Source organism: Saccopteryx leptura, chromosome 1 (assembly GCF_036850995.1).
Source record: "Saccopteryx leptura isolate mSacLep1 chromosome 1, mSacLep1_pri_phased_curated, whole genome shotgun sequence".
Classification (NCBI taxonomy): domain Eukaryota; kingdom Metazoa; phylum Chordata; class Mammalia; order Chiroptera; family Emballonuridae; genus Saccopteryx; species Saccopteryx leptura.
The window spans coordinates 358,219,986-358,226,134 of record NC_089503.1 but is presented as its reverse complement, the minus strand read 5'-3'; the positions used below and the strand labels follow the sequence as shown (position 1 = coordinate 358,226,134).

At 35.4% G+C, this 6,149-nt stretch overlaps 1 non-coding gene across 1 annotated transcript; it reads right to left on the bottom strand.

The window, feature by feature from the left end:
- Positions 1–4,539: 4,539 nt before the first annotated feature.
- On the bottom strand, positions 4,540–4,609 carry TRNAT-CGU (transfer RNA threonine (anticodon CGU)). Its single transcript has one exon. It is a non-coding gene; the product is annotated as a tRNA-Thr (tRNA).
- Between the last annotated feature and the right edge of the window lie 1,540 nt (positions 4,610–6,149).

The following is a 6,149-nucleotide window of genomic DNA, read 5'->3' as shown; positions in this document are numbered from 1 at the left end:
GGATGCACTGGGCATGCACCTTGGGCTTCAACTTCTGAAGGGCCCTGCAAAACCCCAACTTTGCACTTTTTTCTATAGTAAGGGGCCCAATATTTTCTTCTGTGCCCCAGGCCTCGACTGACCTTAATCCACCTCTGGCAAGAATCTTGTAAATTCTGAAACCTCCTGAATCAAGCCTTTACAAAGATATTCATTATAATTTCCTTCTCTCATTTCTCCCCATTTTTCTTCCATTTTTTTCTTCCCACATTTTTTTTTGTTTGTTTCAGGTAATTTCTTGGTTATCAGACAAATTCACAGGCAATAGAAACATATACATTTCTTCCAAATCAAAGATTTTAATAACTAGATTTTTACAACTTAATAATTATTTTCAGTTCCGTCTGAATTTTCTGTGAGCATATTTGAAAATTAATTTTAAACTTTTGGCAAGTTTCCATGTTTATTTGAGATATTTGTAAAATCAAGTAAGAATGTATGCTACTCACCTACTGATAATTATTTTAAATATTTTACCATTCTAATTTTAAATATTGTACCACTCCAAAGGATATAAATGGTCATCCTTAAAATACACATTTTTATAAAGCAGACTGAATATATATATATATTTTAATTAGTCAACATTTGAGGTCATTATTGGTGTGCAGTTTTATTATGAAGCAGGTGTTGGCACTCTGTGGGCTACAGGCCAAATGTCATCCCTTGCAGGGAATAGTCAGTTATGGCCATTCATTTACATGTTGTCAAACTCAGTTTTCATCCTACAACTGCAGGGTTGAGTAATATCAACAGCCTCTATTTCACTCACAAAGTCAAAAATAATTACACTCTGTTCCTTTACAGAAATAGTTGCTAACACCTACAGCCTAATGAAAGCAGGTGACACTGCTGGGTACATATTTGACTTAGACCAATTTTGAAAAATTTGTAAACATGGACTATGGTTTCACATATAAAAATTTCTTTATCAAATTTTAAATACCTAAATATAGATATTAACAAATATTTGTAGTATAAACAGACTCACGATAGATAATGATATTATGTATCAAAGGGGATGTTGAGGGGACACGGGTGAGGGGATGTATTCAGTGGGACACTTGAATTTATGTAAACACAATAAATTAAAATCAATAAAAAAAGAAAAGAAAAGAAACATGTTCTGAATGGTCTCGGCTATTTATATGCAAATGTAGCTTCGGGTCCTAACTCTGTTTACTATTCTGACCCCAGCTTTAGTCAGGCAGGTCAGCTGAGTGTCCCATTTTCTCGGGAGTGGCCCAGGTCCCTGGCTTTCTCCTCTTACAGTTTTGTCTACTCACCCTTTGGATGTGGACAGGACAGAGGCTTCTGTTTCCACTCTGGTTTGCTTCACTGTCTCATGTAGCTTCCAGTCTTTTCCAATATCTCAATAACTGATTCCTCAGAACACATTTGTTTTAAGAAAAATCTTTCCAGTGTATTATATTTTGAAAATTAGCCTTTGATATAGTTTGGAAAAAAATGTTAAAAATTATTTTGAATTAATATACATGTGGTTGAGATATTGGCCATGCCATTCTAATAGGAGTATTTTTCTCTTGTCACTGCCCTGTAGCTAACAGGTCTACTGTTAGTCTTACTGACATTTTTTAAAAATCTATTTTTCATTTACAGTTTATATTTAATATTATTTTGTATTAGTTTCAGGTATGCGGCATAGTTGTTAGACAGTCATATAATTTACAATCATATACTTTCCCCTGATATTTCAAGTACCTACCTGACACCATACAGTTATTACAATCTTATTAACTATGCTATACTTTATATTCTATTGACTTTTTTTTCTGTGAGAGAGTCAGAGAGAGACAGAGAGAGGGACAGATAGGGACTAAGAGATAGGAAGGGAGAGAGAAGAGAAACAAAAATTTTTGTTGCGGCTCCTTAGTTGTTCATTGATTGCTTTCTCATATGTACCTTAACCAGAGGGCTACAGCAGACCAAGTGACCCCTTGCTTAAGCCAGCGACCTTGGGCTCAAGCTGGTGAGCCTTGCTCAAACCAGATGAGCCTGTGTGCTCAAGCTGGCAACTTCAGGGTTTCGAACCTGTGTCGTGCACATCCCAGTTTGGTGCTCTATCCACGGCACCACCACCTGGTCAGGCTATTTTTTGGTGGGGGACATAGAGAGAGACAAAGAGAGAAACAGATAGGGACAGATAGAAAAGGAGAGATGCTAAGCATCAATTCTTCATTGCAGCACCTTAGGTGTTCATTGATTGCTTTCTCATATGTGCCTTGACCAGGGGCTACAGCAGACCGTGTGACCCCTTGCTCAAACCAGTGAACTTCAGCTCAAGCTGGTGAGCCTTGCTCAAACCAGATAAGCCCGCGCTCAAGCTGGTGACTTCCGGGTCTCAAACCTGTGTCCTCTGAGTCCAAGTCTGATGCTCTATCTACTGTCCCACCACCTGGTCAGGCTCCATTAAGTATTTTTTTGTTTGTTTTGTTTTTTTATTTTTAAAAATTTAATTTACTAAAGAAGGCTATATTTTTCTTTTTTGTTTGTACTTTTCTGAAGTTGGAAACGGGGAGGCAGTCAGACAGACACCCACATGCACCTGACTGGGATCCACCCGGCACGCCCACAAGGGGGTGATGCTCTGCCCATCTGGGTCGTTGCTCTGTCACAACCAGAGCCATTGTAGCGCCTGAGACAGAGGCCACAGAGCCATCATCAGCGCCTGGGCCAACTTTGCTCCAATGGAGCCTTGGCTACGGGAGGGGAAGAGAGAGACAGAGAGGAAGGAGAAGGGGAGGGGTGGAGAGGCAGATGGGCTCTTCTCCTGTGTGCCCTGGCCGGGAATCAAACCCGGGCCTCCTGTATGCCACCCTGACAGTCTACCACTGAGCCAACCAGCCAGGGCCCATTGAGTATTTTGTAACTAACAATTTGTACTTCTTATTCCTTTATTAACATTTTTTAATGTAATTTTGTCATGCGTTGCTTTTGAGATCTTTGTGTTTCTTCAATGGTCTACAGATTTACTACAATTGTTATTAATGAGTTTCTTTTTATTAATGTTAATTGAGAGAATTAATGCTTTCTGTATCTAAACATCAATGTCATTAATCAAATATGCAAAGTCCATTTAATCACATTTATTTATTCACATTCTGCACCCCAGCAAAGGCAGAGAACTAAAATAAGTATACAGCTTAGGTTGTTAGTCATTATTCCCTCTGGTTAATGCAAAGCCTCCCCTCGTTTTCCCTATCCCCTTTAATCTACATTTCTAACTCACCTTCCCCTCTCTCTATAAAAAAATTAATATGTATAATTTTTTTTGTATATTTTGTGGATACTCTCTGTGTCTGGCATCTTTATTTATATAAATGATATATAGATTTATTATTTTGTGTTTTCATTAGTCATTCTGTTTTCTATTACTCTGATGTATGAGTCAGCTAAAATATTTCTTTCCATTACTTATAGTATTCTATGCTATGTTTTATTTATATACCACATTGTACTTAATATGATCTTCCTGTAATTACTTTTAATTAATAGTTATTACAAATATTTTCCATTGAATAGCCAAAACCTAATCTCCTTATGAACATCAGGAGACATTTTAATAATAATGTACATCTAGAGTGAAATTTTTGCCTGATTGCTCTCCAGAGTGTCATGTTAGAAAGCACTGCCACCAGCATTACATGAACCTTTATATGTCCTGTGCCTGTACAAAAGCTTGGCATTATCAGGTTTTTGAATATTTGCAAGGGCAAAATATGTTGAGAGTTATTTTATTGTTGCTTCAATTTTTATTTTTAAATTAATAAGCCTGGGATATTCTTCTTATCTTTATAAATTTTTGTGGTTTTCTTTTTGATAATTTCTAACATAATATTTGTCTTGTGAGGGTACTCCCTTGTTCTTGTTGATATATTAATTTTTTATTAATATATATGACTGGGAAAATTATTACCTAAATATGAAACTTATCTTTATGGTTTAGGCACTGGCATTTAGATAGAAGGCAGTCTCAAATATTATCATATTTTCAAGAACTTAAATACTTTGACTTTAAAACTCTTAGAACATATATATGTATATATATAATATTTTAGATGTATATATTTTTCAAAAAATGCATGTATTTTCCAAAACATAGTTAGAAAAGATTATTTGACAACTGTAGTGTATAAGTAGATTATTTTGTTTTTGTTTTTCTTGAATTTTAATATCTCTGGGGTTTTTTTATTTTTGTATTTTTCTGTGGTTGGAAACGGGGAGGCAGTCAGACAGACTCCCACATGCGCCTGACCGGGATCCACCCGGCATGTCCACCAGGGGCGATGCTCTGCCCATCTGGGGCGCTGTTCTGCCACAACCAGGGCCATTCTAGCGCCTGAGGCAGAGGCCATAGAGCCATCCCCAGTGCCCGGGCCAACTTTGCTCCAATGGAGCCTTGGTTGCGGGAGGGGAAGAGAGAGACAGAGAGGAAGGAGAGGGGGAGGGGTGGAGAAGCAGATGGGTGCCTCTCCTGTGTGCCCTTGCCAGGAATCGAACCTGGGACTCCCGCACACGAGGCCGATGCTCTACCACTGAGCCAACCGGCCAGGACCAATATCTCTTGTTTTGATAGAGCTATTACTATCTCATAATATGGATGGAGGAATTTTGATTTTTAAGGAAGTATTATGATTATAATTGTCCTTAGCTAATGTTGTGATGGTAATTATCATTTTACATGTATATAAAAATAGAACCTGTAGGAAATTTTTAAAAATTATACGCACATACATGCACACACACGCACACACACCCATGCACACATAGAATATTCAATCATTATTTTATTTCATTTTTATCTTTTAAAAATTTCTGTAGGTTGAGTAATATCTTTAAATTATAAAAAAAATGTGAAACTGCTATAAGTGGTACTGATTTGAAAATGAGAATATGATGACAAATTCAGCCACTATTTGTACTAAGGTATGTTAAAAACTTATTCTGAGCAATATAATATCATTTAGATAACATACGAATATATTTTAAAACTGATTTGTTTTTATTTTAAAATGTTTTACATATTACATAGGTATTTTCAAATTATATTTTATCTATTTAGAACTATTTTAAGTCCTATACAACTCTGTAGACAATTTATTATATAGATGAATAGGATGAACAAATGTCCCTATGAAAATAATTACACACATTGGCAAAGATAATGTTCTCATAATTACTATTCTTGGAAGAAAGAAACATCTTAGGATAACTTGTGCATTATTAAAAATGTAAAATATAAAGTTTATATATTTCAAATTCCATTAGTTTTAAGATAGCATTCATCTACTATGAAACTTAGTTTTTTTCTACTCAGTCTTCATAGTTTTTAGTAATAACTGTGAAAAACAATTCTGAGATAATCATTCTGTAGTAATTGTCAAATGTCATGTCTCTATGGCAGTGGTTCTCAACCTTTCTAATGCCGTGATCCCGCAATACAGTTAGTTCCTCATGTTGCGGTGACCCAAACCAAAAAATAATTTTGGTGGCTACTTCATAACTGTAATTTTGCTACAGTTATGATTTGGAATGTAAATACCTGATATGCATTATGTATTTTCCGATGGCTTTAGGCGACCCCGCCGGGGTTGCAACCCACAGGTTGAGAACCACAGCTCTATGGTATGTATTTCTTTTAAGGCAGATTTTATGTGCAATTGTTTTGTTCTTCAGCCTGAAGAAAATTTGAGAGAGGATACTGTATTATCTTTCAAAAATTGAGTAGTTAATATAACATGGAGAAGGTAAGAGAACAATATAGGCTATGGTTAATTTGGACGATACTGAACTTCACTTACGGCAACTAGCTGGGCCCTATTATTCTTTTTTATAGCATTGAATTTTCCAAGTATAGTCAAATAGATATTCTCATATTTACTCAAAAGAAAAATATAAAATTAGAGAAATAATAACATTTAAAATTATTAATTAATTTACTGTTATTTATTGGTGAGCATTTTTGAGAGCTGGCCATAATTAAATTTAAAATAAAATTTCAAATATATCTAATTTTTTTGTAAGATGTACTAAGAAAAGGAGATGCTATTTCTCTTATAAATTCTTAAAATATTTTATTACTTTAAACA